The sequence below is a fragment of the Nesoenas mayeri genome, assembly GCF_963082525.1.
Source record: "Nesoenas mayeri genome assembly, chromosome: 8".
In the NCBI taxonomy this organism is placed as follows: Eukaryota; Metazoa; Chordata; class Aves; order Columbiformes; family Columbidae; genus Nesoenas; species Nesoenas mayeri.
The window spans coordinates 32,898,701-32,915,246 of NC_137554.1; the positions used below are offsets into that span (position 1 = coordinate 32,898,701).

General features: G+C 57.4%; 1 protein-coding gene across 1 annotated transcript in view; it reads right to left on the reverse strand.

Moving 5' to 3' along the window:
- The window catches only part of LOC308043121 (phosphatidylinositol 3-kinase regulatory subunit gamma), a gene marked incomplete at its 5' end in the record, with an annotated part of 70,602 nt that overhangs the window by 36,496 nt on the left and 17,560 nt on the right, over window positions 1-16,546 (reverse strand). The gene's annotated exons all lie outside the window — the stretch shown is intronic.

Sequence of the window (16,546 nt, forward strand, 5' to 3'; positions counted from 1 at the left end):
CATTCAACAGACGGGGCTAAATCTCTCACCAGTGTGTACCTCCCCTTGCTCTGGACTTGGGGTGCAATGAGAAGTGAGGTGCGGGACAGTCCTTGCAGCTCCAAGTCCCCAGTGACATGAGACCCCCAGTGGTTTTCTCTTAACAAGGAGAAAATCTTTGTGGGTAAGGGAGAGAAAAATGCAAAATGTGATCCTGAGGGCTCAGAGAAACTCTTCTGGTTAAGCCAAATCTTGCCTTTTCCCAATGCTTGGAGTTGCCCATCCATGAGGAGGGCTGGAGCAGGCACCTTCACCACGTAAATCCCACTTAAGCCCTTAAAGAAACACGTAAGCGGTGACTCAAGTTCACCCGCCGGCCACTTGCAGGGGCAAAGATTTCACATTCACCCAAGAAAGCAGAAAAATCCCCCAGTCCCTCCACTGGAGATCACAGCTGATGGGAGTGATGGGAAAAAGAAGCAGCAAGAGGGTGGTCAGGGAGCGGTTTGGGGGCTGTGCCCATGAGCACCGAGTGCCTCAGAATCCTTCCTCACCGGCTTTCCTGAACACACGGAGCCAAAGCAGGGGGGTGACGGCAGACGCGGAGACATCAGCTGCCTCCGGGAAGGTGGGGGAAGCCCTGGGAAAGCGGCTTCATGCCGATGACGGGGTCTGACGCACGGCGGGTCGGTGCTGGGAAAGCCAAGGGGTGTGCTGGAAACAGGAGACGCCTGCGGCAAGTGATTGTGCCAGGAGGATACGGCTGGTTTGCTGCCTGCGGGACTTCGAGTGCTCTACCCAAAACAACTTGCTCAGATTTACTGTAAGCGGCAGCCGGGCCATCTATAGCTCGTGGTGAACGTACCAGCCCTGCCTGCAGACAGGGCTCTGGGAGCCAAGCTGGACCTTGCCCGGCGGGCGGGAGGAGTGGAGCCGAGGGCTCCTTAGCCCTGCCTGCCTGCCCCTGTCCCCAGGAAAAGTGTTGTTGCGATTTGTGAGAAAGCACTGAAATTTGGTGGGCTGCTTGTTAGGGAGACAGCGAGTGAGGAATACAAGTGGTGAAACATGGGTGAGTTCTTGGGTGTGTGTAACACACATGTACACAAACACACACGTGCGCACACACCGGACCCTGCTTGCCCACCTCCATGCTGTCTGGAAACCCCCAGACAGGGCCAGTTCTCAGCATTTCTGGGGTCCCTGTCTAACACTGGAGCCCGTGGAGCTGCACCCACAGGCACCAGCCCTGCCAGGGCGGTGCACAGGGTGGACATACTCCCTCCTGCCTGCAAACCTGCTCCTCTCCATAGCCAGCTCCTGCTCTTCGCAGCCTGATGCACAGATCCGCTTGCCACCTCATAGCCTCGAAATGCAACTGTTTGCCCCAGTCAGAGCCCCCCCACCTGTGTGCTGGACCCCTTGGGGCACAGTCACCTGGGGCTGGGTGCATGGGAGGAGAAGCTGGAGGGAGGATGCTGCTGCAGGGACGGGATGTTGCGGCATGACCATGGAGCTCGTCATTTGGAATGGCTAATTTTCTGCTGACATCAGGGCTGGGACACGGTGAATTCAGTGCTGCTGGTGAGGGAGGAAACCTGGCTGGCTCTTCCGACTTGTGGTCCAGCAGCAGCCCCCCCTTCCCCTCCCGCTCCCCCAGCCTGCAGTGCTGTTGGTTTCCAAGGGGAAATCCAGGTTTCTCCCCTGGGAGAGTGTTTCTGGGAAGCCAGTGGCTGGCGCGGATGTCAGAGCACAGCCAGAGTTTCTGATATTCAGAGACTCTTTGTGAGTTTGGGCAGGAGGGACCCACTGCTTGCCTATGGGCATCACTGCTCAGCCCCACACCAGGCAGCTAACGCAGCACAGCAGAGGCAGGAGCCCTGTGCTTCACTAGAATCACAGTATCGTTTTGCCTGGAAAAGACCTTTAAGATTAATGGTCCAACCATTAACCTATCACTGCCAAGTCCACCTCTAAACCATGTTCCTAAGAACCTCATCTACAAAATCATCTCCCACCAAAATCCCATCATAAGGCACTGCAACCCCTCGCGATTTTTCTCTTTCCTCTCCCTGGAAACATCCTACAAAGGAAAACTCATCAAGGGATGGACACAGAGGACAGTGGCCATGGGGGCTGAGAGGCACCCTGTCCCCTCCACCATGCCTGCCCCAGCCACCCAGCACCGGCTGTGGGTGTTTTCTGTTCTTGCAAGAAATCCAGCTGAAAACAAGAGGGGCTGCTCCTGCCAGGTGGCTCCTTCAGAGCTCTTGTTTCTGCTCTACTTTTAAGCAGCAGTGATTTTTGCTTGGAAATGTCCAGATTTTAGCTCTGCACAGGCTCTGGTTTTGAAGCCACCAGGGACTGAGGGGCTCCCAGGGACTGAGGGGCTCCCAGCACCTGCCCATCCTGCCTCTGGGAGGAGCTTGCCAGGAAAAAACTGAGTCTGGGACTAAAATGTCCATCCCAAACTTGATGTGCCTGGGGGTCAGCACTGATCCCGGCCCCACATCCCTCCAGCACCAGCTCGGACTTAACTCTCTCCTTTGCGGGAAGAGTTCAAGCCTTCCAGTTAAATCCGGGAAGTAGTTAGCAAGTCTTTGTGGCAGGCGGATTAGAGGTAGAGGTAAATGCTCCTGCTAAGTGTAATCTGGCTGGTTAAAAGCTCAGCTCAGCTTCTATCCCAGCATCGTCTTTGCTTCTTATAGATATAGGAGACACTTCTGCAAATGGGGATTTTTTTTTTCTTTTGCCTATTTAGAGACCCAAGAGATTTGGGAGTGTCTCTTGGCCTCCTCCTCCTCTCCCCAGGGTGTCATTAGGGTTTGTTACCACCTCCCCGGTGCCCATATCTCTCTGGGATGAGTTTGGCGTTGGCAGCCTCTGATCCTGCGGGTGCAGCAGGAGGGGGATTACAGCTCGTGGGGCTGCGGGTCAGAGCAGGTGAAGGCAGCAGAAGCTCCTGATGGTGGGGAAATGGGGCTGGGGGCAGAGCCAGGCCAGGGATCCCTCCCTTTCCATGTCCCAGGGAGGCTCCCTGCAGCGGATGGGGCAGGGTTTGGGGGGATGGCTGAGATGTGGGGGGCTTTGCTCACTGTGAAGTATACAGGAATGCAAAATAGAAATTAAAAAAAAAGTCATAACTACATGAAAATACATAACAATTATCTGATTCTCTCTAAAAGCCCCTATTCCTGAGCTGGTGGCACTGAGGCAGGCACAGGAGGGTGGCAGCTCTGCTTGTCACCCTCTCTGCCCTGGGCATCCTACCCCATGGCAGGAGCGTCCCTAGGGACCTTGTCCCCACTGTCCCCAGCAGGTGACAGAGGACTCCCTGCCAAGGCTATAACCTGCACCCACGCACCGGCCCCCGGAGCTCGTGGGTGCCCAGAAGAGGATCCCTTGTCCCCAGGGCTGGGGGCTACGCAGGTGACCTCTCTTCAGGGATTATGGCCAGAGTGGGGGACTCTCACGGGGAGCATGAGGCAGGCAGGGATCAGGGGCTTACCAGGTCTTAAGGTATTTTCCATGCATTTAAATTAGTTGTCATGAACCCAGAGCTATCTAGGAATGGGCAACAGCACCCAGGGGATGGGGAGAAGTGGGCTGAGAAACTAATACCCCTCCTGGTCCCCACACCAGGGCTTGCAGGCAGCAGGAGGAAGATGCTCACAGAGGCTTGGAAGCCCCTAAAGCCCTGGGGATGGCTCGTGAGCCGTGATTTGGGGACAGGTGAACGTGTGCCATGCAACCCTGGGGAGCTGCATGGTGGCGGAGGAGAGGTTTGGGGATTCGGGGGGCGCAGCAGGGCGCTGTGCCCTCTCTGGGGCCAGGACAGAGTGGTCCATCCCGGGAGGCCTGAGCGCTGGGTAGCTCCAGGAGCTTGTTAACCTTAATCCTCGCTTGGATTAATGCTCAGGGGAGCTGGGGACAGCGGTTAAACCCACAGGAGCGAGCCCTCATGTTGAGCGTGGCACTGCAGCGGGGTCAGGGGGGGACAGAGGGAACAGGTTAAGGGCAAGGAGAGGGGCGAACAGTCCCATGGCCTAATGTGACATGTGGCCTCAGACTCTGGGGGCATATTCCTGAGCCCGGCCCTTCCTGGGGGCAAAGGGATGGGCAGCGGGATGGCCAGCTCCATGTTGGGGTCACGTCTGGTAACATGTCCAGTACTTAAAAGGGGCCTATAAGAAAGATGGGGACAGACTTTTTAGCAGGGCCTGTTATGATAGGACAAGGGGTAATGATTTTAAGCTAAAGGAAGGGAGATTCAGGCTAGAGATGAGGAAGAAACCTTTTACAATGGGGGTGGAACAGGTTGCCCAGAGAGGTGGTAGATGCCCTGTCCCTGGAAACATTCAAGGCCAGGCTGGATGGGGCTCTGAACAACCTGATCTGCGTGAAGATGTCCCTGCTCATTGCAGGGGGTTGGACTAGATGAGCTTTGAAGGTCCTTTCCAACCCAAACTATTCTGTGATTCTGATTCTAACTCTGCCTGGCTCCGTGAGCCTGCTGCTGGGTCCGGCTCTGCAGGACCACTGTGGGCTGAATCCCCCTTGATTAGAGCAGCCCGGAGGTGCCAGCCCGAGGTGGAAACTCCCTGCTCTAGAAGGATGCTCTTCTGGAGGGAAGCCTGCCTAAGATGAAGTCTCTGGGATGAAAACCCTTTCTTGGGCTGAAATGGTCTCCCTGAGGCTGAGCTTTTAGCCCAGCTCAGAGGAGCAGTATGAGGATGCCCAGGGATACCCAAACAGCCCATGATTCTACACATGCAGACCCCAGGCTAGCACAGTGAAGGACCCCCTAGCTCATGACATTAGTGAGCCACCCTCCTCTGCAACCACCAACCATGTCGCGGGGTTTGCAAGCCCACGCAGGGGCAGAGCAGCCCAGCTGGCACCCCTGCAGGTACAGCCACCTTTTCTCTGAGCAGCCTAAGCCTTAGTTCTCCTCACAAAGCAGAGACAGGTACCAACAGCCCTGGGCAACTCCCCTGACACCCCATCCCAGCCTGCTGGGGACCCCGCGCTGGGTCTCCAACCCCAGTTGAGCTGCAAATGGCATGTGGGTGCCCTGAGAGGAGGTTCCCACCCCTTGCAGCGTAGGTGCAGCTCCCTTCAGGGTGCCCCTTGGTCCTAGCTGTTTCACTGTGCAGTGTGAAGGTGCTGTTGAGTTACACCAGCATCTCCCAGACCCACAAGCACCGCTTACACCTCCTTCACCCCTCTGGAGGCTTGGTCCCTCATGGGAACCCTTCACCCTGTGCCTAATCCATCCCCTTGCTCCGTGCTCTGGGGCTGACACCTCCCAAACCTGCCACCTATCCCAGAGAGATGCCACAGGACATTGTCAGCCATTGCAACGTGGCTGGTGTCACCTTGGGTGCCTCCCTGGTGGGGCGGGGGTGGCCTCACAGGGGCTGCGGGTGCCATGTGCGTGTCCACTGGGGCAGTGAGGCAGAATAGGATGTGCTGTCCTAAGTGGCATCTTAACTAGATCTGATCCAGCCTTGCAAAGCCACAGCGCCTTCAATTCCCTTAGCACTCCAAATCTGCTACTGTGCATCTAAGCGGATTATTTTAAATACCCCATGATGGACTGCTCCTTTGTAATATAATCCAGCCTCATGTGTCCCATTCCCCTCCTATTTGCTGTGATTTAGCTGCAGCTGTGACAGCCAGAAACCTCCCCAGCTCCCCCTGCTCCATAGCAAACCTGCCTTGTACCAGCCCTTTCCTCAAATCCCGCTCTGCACATGGATCCTGGGGATGCTTGCGCTGCCTCCTGTGCAGACTTTGGTGTCTTGTGGTGAGCGGTGGCTGTGGGATGTGCTGCCCCATAGCTGCTTCATCTGCACCCAAATTGAGCCCTGGCTCCCGCCCTGGGGCACCTGCATCGCCCCGACCTGCACCTTGGGGCCTGATCCTGCCTTGGCTGCTGTCACCCAGAGAGGGGCCACGCAGAAGCCCTTTTGGGTGGGTTTTACCAGTTTTCAGGCCTCTTCTGGAGCTGACTGGCTCTGACACCTCGGCCCTGCCATTGTGTCAGCCAAGTGAGAAAGCATCCTGCCTGCTGCTGCCGCTGGAGAGGACGGTCTGCGGAGGGGTGGGATGGGGGGGCAGCGCAGAGCCCACCCAGCCCTGCTCCTGGCAACAGCAAAGAAGCCGCCGCTTTTCCAAGCGCTTTCCTTTGGGGCTTGTCTGATTAATGAAGGCTTGTTATTTCCAAACTGTTTGAAATCGTGTTTATTTTATCTGCCGCCGGATTCCTCTGACTCAGGGCTCATCGTTAACTGCCAAAGATGAGTGACAGATCCCACTAATTACAGCTAATGATGGCCTTAAAGGATCTCTGTGCGTGCACGTGTGTTTGTGTGCACACATGCCAGGGGCCATTTATAATTTAAAGTGGGGAGAGTCGTTAGCATAAACCATGCCCAGATTAATTGCAGAGATCAGCCTCTCGCGGGAGGATGCTCACGGAGAGGTTGTGGTTTCAAGCTCTGGATGCTCAGGACGGTACAGGCTGCTTGGGCAGCAGCAGCATGGCCCCGAACCAGGTGTCAGGTATGGGGACACCAAATCGAAGCCACCACGTAGGAACCATTTGCCACAGAGCCAGCGAGCAGCTGGGGGAGACCAGGGGACATCCTGCAGAAGGGCTTACCAGAGGACTTCATGACCGGCACAGTGGAATATGATATCATAGAATCAGGTTGGAAAAGACCTTTAGGATCATGGAGTCCAAGTATAAACCTAGCACTGCCAAGTCCACCATATCCCCAGGCTCTGCCCTAAACCAGCTCTCCGCTCGCCTGGGCTGACTTTCCCCTACCCCTGCAAAGAGGGAGCATGGGGACCGACCTGTGTGTCCCCCAGCTCCATCTCCTCACCTTCCCTCCCCAGGGGTCTGAGCGATGTCCTTGCCCCTCTCCCTGTCCTCCTGATACAGACCATGGTAGAGGCATCCAGAAAGAAACCAAAAGCTGTTCCAGATGGCAAAAGGCTCAGCAGAGCACAACAACTGCTCCCTAGCCCTTATCTTTCTGCAAACCAAATCCACCCTTCTTGGAAAAAAGTAATTCAAGCTCCTCGTTCTTCCTCGGGGCTGGCGAGTGGGAAGAGCAAAGCGCCAGCACCGCTCCCCAGGGAGGGGAAGCGCCGCCCTGCAAAGTGCTTCTCTATTGGTCTCTGCCACAAGAAGGTCTAAATTGGAAGCGTCAGGATGCTGAGATGGACTCTAGGGCCAGCACGAAGGGATTTCAGGGGCTGGCTGTGCTCGGCACGGGGGACGCCTGCCAGCACAGGACACTGCGCTTCTAATCCCTATAAAAGCTGGGAGGAAATGACTTGGACGAGGACTTTTGGCTTCCTCGCTGAAAAGACCAGATTCAGGTCAAGCCTGATGGCTCATGAATTTGTCTTGGATCTTTCAAATTGTTCTGGACCCCAAAACACTCAGGTTTCTCTTTCTGAAACACTCCAGATGTTTCACTTTAAGGATCTTGCACACAGCTGGGGAGGCTGCAGGACAGAGCTCCCCTCAGAAACGTGTAGCAACCCCATGGTTACAACCACTCCTGAAACAGCCCACCTTGGGCTGGTGCTTTTTGCATTACCAAGCCTCAGCTCTGCTTCAGTCCACATTAATTTCTTCCCAGCACTTCTTCGCATCAAAGAAATCAGCCATTAGAGCCAGCGGTGAGCATCCCGTTATTCAGAGAGGGGAGCTGACGGTGGACATCGCTATTTGGCTGCTGAACCAAAAAGCCCCAACAAAGTCAGGATGTTCTGGGCTACCCCAAAATACAAAGTTGCTGGGGTTTGATGAGATTCACCCCCTCACCCCGACTTTGTCTCAGGTTGCCCTGAGGGCAGCTGTGGGGTGTGCAGAGCCGAACCGTCTCTCCCTAGTCTGGGTCAGATGTTTTTTCCCCCTGTGCCATGGCCAGGGAATGTTGGAGCCATTTGAGATGTGGGGTTCCCACAGCAACGTAAGCCACCACAAGGTCCTGGTTCTGCACACCACGCTGCAAGCTGCTTGCTCAGGGGCACGCTGAGCCCTCCCCAAATAACCCTCGTGATTGCTGTCGTCCTGTGAAAGAGCCCGATTGCAAAGAAAACAGGGAAGCAGCTGAAAAAATAAAGGCGCTGCCATGGCACTGTGCATGCCCGGATTGGAAATTTGGGATGGTGCCGAAGCACAACCCCGGATGCTGCTCCCGCCCCAGGGCATGAAGGGCCAATGCAGGATGGAGAAATGAGGGGTACCAGAGGCCAGGGGGAGGGCACCCTGCTGACCGTACCGGAGATGGGCAGCCAGGACTCGTGGGGCTGCCAGGTGCTTGGGATGAGCTGAGGATGCTCAGCAAGGATGCCGCAGCCACGTCTGCATGGCATCAGGTCGAATGGTCTCGTCCTAGCCCTGGGGATGATGTGGTGCCAGCCTGCCAACTTCTGCGGGTACCCCAGCTCCTTCACCACCCACACTACTCCCCAAATGCCTGAAGTATCCCAAGGATGAAGAAACCTGCTCAGCAACCCCAAAGCACAGCTGTGAACTCCGGGAGACTTGGTGTAGTCCCCAAGCCCTGGCCATGGGGCAGTAACTCTTTCATCTGACGGAAAGGATGAATGGAGATGAACCGGGCAGACACAGCTTTGCTGGGAGAACTGGAAGGTCACCGAGCCTTGAGGTCAGGATAAAAGGCAATGCCAGTACCAGCCTCCTAACCCTGCGCGTACTCCTGTCAGCGACTGAGAACGCCAAATTCATTGCACCTCTGCCCTGGGCCTCCGGTTATCTCCGGATCAGCCGGCCTGGGAGCAGGAGCAGGTCACGGCTCAGCTGGGCGCCCCGGCCCTGCCCGCGCAGGCAGGGTGTGGGTGGAGGCCGCGGTCCCTGCCCTATCTGGCAGCCTCTGGGATTAGCTGTGCAGTGGCAGGAGCAGCGCTGCCTGCGGTAGTAGGGACAGATACACACAGATAAGGCAACCTGAACCCCGGGGACACCGAGCCAGCTTCGTTAATCCCCACACATCCAGACGCTAACGAAGACGCTATCACCCCCCCGTCCCTCCCCAGCAGCTCATGTACGGCTATCAGTCCTGGCTCACACAAGGACAAAAGCCTCTGCTTGCATGGGTGGCCCTGCTCTCCTGGCGCTGCTAAGTGGCTCTCACGTGCCAGTGGGGACACTGCTGGTACAGGGACCCAGCTGATGCAGAGTAACACAGCCTGCGTGGGGACAGAGCCAGTACAGGTGTCCATAGCCAATGTGGGCCCCATGGCTGGTACAGAGAGCTACGGGCAGTACAGGGACACACAGCCAGGGTGGAGACCGCTGACAGTATAGGGACTTGCAGCCAGGGTGGGGATCCTACCAGTCCTGGAACACAGCAAAAGGGATGAAGACCCATGGACAGTGTGGAGACACACAGCCAGGATGGCGACACATGCGAAGGGACCCTGTAGAACTTTGGAGTGCAGTGATGCTGCAGGGCAGAGGACAACCAGCAGCATCACCCACCCCCCTCTGATGGTCAGCCTCTATTCCCTGGGCTCCGGCTCTCCGCCTGCAGCGGGCGGGAGGATCCAGCACCGTGTGGGCACATTGAGGTTGCAGAAGCCATGCCAGCTCCCTGCCCACATCCTCATCGCTGGCAGGGATGCTCGGGTATGGGCGCAGTGCGGCATTCCCCACCCCATTAGCTCTGGCATGGAAGCGCCTGCAGCCGGGCCTGGCCACGATCTCCATTTCCAGGTAAACAGATGAGGCAAGCGGCTCTTGCCTTCCCTCCCTGCCCGGCCGCACAGACCCGCCATTCAGCCCCACCGCCCCACACAAACCCCCAGTGTTCGGGAAAGGGCTCGCACTCTCCGGGGGGCACCGGGGGGGACACGCCATGGCTGGGCAGTTGACACTCGGCCAGGCTGGAGTGAGTCCAGCAGATGCAGAAAGAGCCGCTGTGTTTTGGCAGCTCCTGCCATGCCTGGAGGGGGTCAGAAAGGGCCCCTTGTGTGTGCAGGACCCAGGGGTGCCACTGTGGCTCAGCTGCGTCCAGGGTCCCATGAGGCCGTGGTGGTGTTCACCGACGGGTCCATGGGGTGTCAGTGAGTAGCTGGGGGTGGGAGCCCAAAGGGGTGAGGGAGTCAGAGTTGGCAGGAGAGGGAGCTCAGCCATCACATCGGGGTGTGCGGTGCTGTACGGCACTGCTGCTGCCACGCTGCCACCCCAAAAATTTGCAACCCCAGCCTATGGGAGACAAAAGCAGGAGGGGGGTTTGACCAAGGACACATTCAAGTGGTGGCAGAGGCAGGAGCTGGAGGTGGCTTTCCCTGGGCTTCCCCCTGCGAGCATCCTCCCCAGCTGTGGGGCCAGGCTGGAAGGGAGAGGGGAAAACAGGAGGCAGAGCATCCCAGCTGTTCCTCCTGCTGCCTCCATCATCCACAAGCAGCTGCCGGTGCCTTCAGAGGGAACGATGTCCCCTCTTCCATGCCTGGCACCTTGCCCTCTCAGTACTCTGACAAGGTGGCTTTCTTCCCCAAGGAACACAGGGAAAGCATTTTCTAGCACGGGAGATGAAAATGGATTCACAATCCAATTTTACCCTTGTACCACTTCAGTGGTTTTGATGGAGCCGCTCTGGATGGGTGCCGGTTGGAGCCAGAGGACAGCTGTCGCGGCTTCATAGACCAGGGGTTTCTTATCTGTGTCACCTTTGATTACTGTAATTGAAATCCTGCTCTGATCTGAGCCATGCCCGAATGTTTCTGCTGCCTGTGCAGCTCTCGGCTCAAACGGCAAAATGACGTTAATAGATTTTAAAGCCAGGCAAGGCCTGCGAGAGCATTTCTGCCTGACCTCCCGGATAGCAGCCGACAGTCACCGCTTACCCCGGTCCCACGCTCAGCTGCTGGCACAGCCCTGCTGTCCCCTCGTGACTCATTTTCCCTCCTGGAAGCACAAATCCTGCCTTTCCCTGGAACCACTCATGCATGTGCTGGGCAGCCTGACTCCTCCACTCCTTCGGAGCAGAGCTGGGATGCTCTCAAGGAGGCAGGGTCCAGGGGTGCTGGTGAGATCACGGAGGGATCAGCCACCTTTTAGCCCTCCTGCTCCAGCATTAAATCCCTCTTCGGGCAGCAGTGCCATTTTCTGGCATCTCCTGACCAAAAGGGTGACACGCTGCTGCCCATCCACTGCCAGGCAGGCTGCAGGGGACAGAAATGCCACTGCACAGGAGAGGATGCTCCTGGCTTTTGGTGCCAAGCTGGAAAACCGTCTGCAGCTGGCAGCGTGACTGGTGCTTTGTCACCCTCCCCATCTTTTGTGAAGCCACTGGCACTGTTCAGCTGGAGTCACCGCAGCAGAAAGAGCGACTCCATCCCAGACAGCGTCTGCGGGCAGGAGCCGGGAGGACACGTGTGCTGGCACGCGTGCTCCCGCAGCTTGGCTCGGTGTGCACCGGCACGAGGAGCGAGCCAGCCCCGTGACAGCAAAGCGGTGGCTCTGTTTGGGATGAGAAGCGCTTGCTCAGCCAGCCTGGCCTCTGGGAGCTGCCCTCCAGAGCAGGCAGGGGTGACCCAGGTAAAAAGCCCCATCTGGAGGCCTGCGAACCCCAAGGGCCAAACCCAGACAACCTGAGTGTTTTGGGCTGGCAGTTTTTGCAGCCATACAGCCAGGATCTGGCTGGTGCATGCTGGCACAGCAGCCTGGGCTTGCACCAGTGGGGATCTGATGGAGCCATCCCAAAACTTCATATGACATCAAAAAGAAAGGCAGGCTGCCCAGGCAGCAGTGCAGCCCCAGCACCCTCCTGCCGGCACGCACGGCGGCTCCCCCCAAATTCCAGCCAAATCCCTCCGAATCCTGGCTGGCCGAGTGCAGCATTTCCTCCCCAGCAGTGAAACCACCAGTGGGTCATGGACCGGCGGCACACACAATGCTTAGGGTTATCCAGCCCCTTATCAGCTCCGGCCACACCATGCAGGGAGGAAAAGGATTTCAATCCCAGCCGAGACGTGCTTCCGTCAGGAGCTGTTCTCCCTGTCACGGGGAGGGCTGGATCGTGCCACGCTTTTGACACCGGGACTGGTGGAGCAGGGCTGTGGCTGCCATGGAGAGAGAGGGACCATGGGGCTGTCACCCTGCATCCCCGTGGCATTGCCAGGGTCCCTCCTCGTGCCAGAGAAGCTGCCGGTCTCTGAGCAGTGCAGGTGCTCCTGCCCCAGCTCTGCCCAGCCTGGGCACGGCCACCTGCAGCGCTTGGGGATGGGAAGGGGTCAGAGCTGGTGACCCCCAGGAAAGGGGCTGCCCTTAGGGTGTGTGGTGGTCATCTGGGCTGGCTGAGACATCCCTTGCTGGGTGTCACCGCTCCGGGGAGGCGTCCCTGGTGTGCCGGGAAAACACCTGCCCAGAGCAGTACAGGCAGCCCGAGAAACCCTATGGGCAAAGGCCACCAGGAGGTGAAGCTGAGGCACAAGGAGATGCTGAAGGAGGCATCCAGCCCACTTGACCATAGGCTGCCATGGGACGTTCTTCCCGGAGCTGCCCCAGCCACATCAAGGCGGCTGGAGGAAGGGGAATGCAGCACAGGGTGACTCCTAGTTCCTCAGTCCAAAATCCTGGGGTGGGGGTACACCCCAGTCCCTGCTCCTCCAAGCCCCCCAGCAGTGAGCGCGGGGCAGGCAGGGCGGCAGGCAGAGGCACCGGCAAGGGCTGGGCTTGCTGTGGTGCTGCCATCTCCTCCTGGCTCCATGATTAATTGAATACAGGCTAAAATTAGTTGCGGAGGCAGCAGCCCCGGAGTCTCCCGGCAGCATCCCGCTGCCCGCCGGCTGCCTGCAAATGGGTCAGGCAGCAGCTGCCTCCCAGCTGGGCACGCGGGGTGTTTGGGGGGACCCCCATCCTCTGCTGTGGGTGGGAGCATCGCTCCCTGCGCCACAGCTCTGCACCTCTCGCCTCCCCACTGCTGCCCATCTCGGAGGCTTTTCCCTCTCCGGATTCTCCGGGCTGGGCTGCGTTTCAGCCAGAGCAGCTGGGGAGGTGCAGGGCCACCTTCTGGGATGGCAGCAGTGCAGATCCCTGTCGTGTTCCTCCCTGTGCCTTTGGGAATGTTATTTTTAGCCGCTTTCTCTATCTTGCATCGCTAGCCAGGCTCTCTCTTTTTCACCCTCTTCCCCAGCGTTAATTTGTTTTCTGTGTATTATTTGCAGATTAGCGGAGGCAGAACCAGGTGTCTCAGCGCAGGGGACCACTCAGCTACAGCCTCCCTATGCTGCCCTTCAACCCAGGGGTTTTTGGTTGGCTGTTTTCCTGGCTGTTTTTACCCCACATCGGCAGCCCCAAGGGGATGAAACACCCAAAGGTAACACAAACTGGAGGCACCCTGTGGCAGATATGCTGGGCCAAGCAGTGGGAGGCTCATGGCTGGACACAGCATCTTGGGCAGGGGGTTCTGCACCCCCCAGCATGCCCTCCGAGCCCTCCTTGACCGAGTCTGCAAGCCCCACTGTGACACACTGACACGTGAGCTGGGGACACCGAGAGGATGGGCTCTTCCCTTGGATTCAGAAAAAAAGCAAACAGGAAAAGTTAATTAAAAACTTCAAAGCCAGATGCTTCCAATTTGGTTCAACGTGGCAGTCCTGCTCGGCAGTGGGGCTTGCAGAGAGGTGCCTGTGTGGGGCTCAGCCTGGGAAGTTGCCTGGCGTGTCACATCATGAGATGTCATGGGATGTCACCCACCACCAGCACCACTGCAGCCCTGTGGGCTCCATCCCTGCTGAGCACTGGGGTGTGGGGTGCCAATGGTGCTGGGTGTCTGGATACCAACCCCCACAAGGTACCGGATTTTGTAGCCACTAGCAGAGTGACTTCATGAGGAGGCCGTGCCTCAGTTTCCCCATGGCATGGGGCTGCCAAACCTGCTCTTTGGGAAGGTGTTTTGAGGGTGCTTGGGCTGGGTGCTGGAGCCTGATCCTCAGCCACTGGGCTTTACGCCACTGCCCCATGTAAAGTGGGGCAGGGCTGGGTGTCCTGGGGCCACAGGGGGTGCCCACCTTGCCAGGGTCCAGCACAACAGTGGCCCCCATCCTGGGTTGGAGAGGGAGCCCTGGCATTGCTGCTCCTGTCCCCTCCAGTCGCTGCTCTGAAGGAGGAAGGGACATCATCCTCACCAAATTCTTGCTTTTTTCCCCAAAAGAAGTCCAATTCCTCTCATTTTCTCCAGAAACCTGTGCCACAGGACAGCGATGCTCCTGCCCCCAGCACTCTGCCGCCTTTCCCTGCCTCCTGCCCTTGCTTTTGGGTATTTTTTGGTGGCTTTTTTTTTCAGAACTCTATGCGGCATGGTGAGTAAAGGCATCCTGCTGTCTGAGGGCTAACGGCCTGCTGGAGAGATAATAAAGCAAAGGGGAGTAAATTAAAGTGGCTATAAATAGCACCAGGAGAGGAAAAGGAGATGAAGTCATCTTCCTTCAGCTGAGCTAGTATTTGCATCACTTCTTCCCTTTGCCTTTCCCTACCCCATCACCCTGCTCGGGAAACAGCCCCTCTGTGAGCTCTGGGGTCCTGCTGTGGGCTGTGTGTGCCCCCCAGGTCCCCATGGGGCTGGGGAATGTCCCCATGCCCCTGGGCGGAGGTGGCTTGCCCAGCACTGGAGGCTTGCTGGAGGACACGGTGAGGTGGCCTGGATGTGGCCACCTGGCCTTGAGCTCCGTCACTGCTTTGTCACCAGTCAATGCCATTGTCCCATATAAACCAGTACGTGGCCCCATGGAAACCAACGCCTCCGGTGTGACCCTATTGCTGCATCCGCCGGTTGCCGGGAAGAGCTTTCAGTAGCCATCATGGACCCATCCCATACCATTCCCCTTTGCAGCCCATCCATGGGCAGCTACAGAGACCCCCCAGGTGCAGCACCTGCGGGAAGGGACCCCCTCAAACTCAACAACACCCCAGGAAGCCCCTCCAGCAACCAAATTTCATCATTTACATTCCTATTCATGATGATTTTCACATCCAAGCCTCCCCTGTCAGCCACAGGATGCAGGGGACAAGGAGAGACCCCAACCCTGCAGGAGCCTCCCTGGGGTTAGCAGCCACTTTCAGTCCTCACCCAAAACATGATCCCCTTGCTGCCAAGGCGGCCACTGTCCCCTCAGCCCCCAACCCCCCTAGCTGCCCGATTGCATGAGGTATATTTACACCTGAGTCAGAATGAGGTCACACCGCGGTTTCCTCCGTGTCAGCTACCGACTCCTATTCCTGTGCTATGTGCACACACCCGCCGTGTTATTGCAGGATATTTATAGCTATTTTACATGTATAATTATAAGACCACAACTCCACACATGCACGAAAATAATCATGGTGCCGGAACGCAGGGGAGTGGGGCCGGGGTGATGGGAGTGGGGCCGGGGCGCGGACCCCATCGCTAATAATAATTCTTTGCACTTTATATATAGCCCCTTTCATCCACAGCTCTCAGAAACGCTTTGCAGGCATTTAATTAAGCTTCCCAACATCCTAATGTGATGACAGCCAAGTAATAATATCCTTGCTTTTAGGTACAAAGAGTGGGGAGGTGGCGGGGCTTGTCTGATGTCCTGCAGCTTGGGGGGCAGTGAGCCCAGGTGCCCTGTGCCCTGCCCCACACTTGTGGGGTGTCCACATGGGCATGTGCCCATAGAGGAGATTTTGACCCAGAAAGGGGATGAGGACCCCGGTGTCCAGCTCAACTCCTCTGCTCAGTTTGGGGTGAAGACCAATGCTGACGGTGCAGGGTCTGGGGTCGGCAGTGGGGTCCCCCGGGACTGCTGGGCTGCAGCTGCCCAACATCTGTTTTGGTGGGTGGAACAGACATACGGATCTCAACAAACTTGTAGGCGACAGCAACAAATAAGATGACGGGTCTGAAAGGACTGATTTATGAGGAATATTAAGAGTTGTAATCCTGCCTGGCCAGACCACCCCCCAGGGAGCCAGGGTGATGACAGGGACATGGGTACATCACAAAGACACAGAATTCACTGGGGCCGACGCATCTCCAAGCAGGAGGGCTGGAAGCAATTGTGCCTCCTGGGGGTCTGGGCAGCCCTATGCAGGGACGTGGCTGGATCTCAGCAGCTGCCTGGAGATGGGATCCCACAGGGATGGACCTCTGGGGTCCTCAGGGTCTGCGGTTTGTGCTCCGCTGAGCACCCTCCCTCCCCACCACGTACATTCCTGCCTGGATGGACCACTTGCCTCCCATCCTTGGGGCGCTGCAGAGGGTGCAAGGGACACGCGCTTTGGTTTTGGACACTGATGGGACACGAGATGCCACCAAGCAAGAAGGACACAGCAGGAGAGGGTGCCCAGTGCAGGGCTGGGACTTCAGCCACCAGAGCAGAAGAGCAAATTGTTGCTGAAGGCAAACGCTGATGTTGGTAATAAAAGGGGAATAATTGCACTCCTGGTGGTTGAAAGTTGGGTGGGGTCATTAAGATCTGCAGAAGAAACACAGTGTTTTGGTTCCTCACCCAGGCACAGGGAGGTGGGGGGACAAGGGCCCGTCCCCATCCG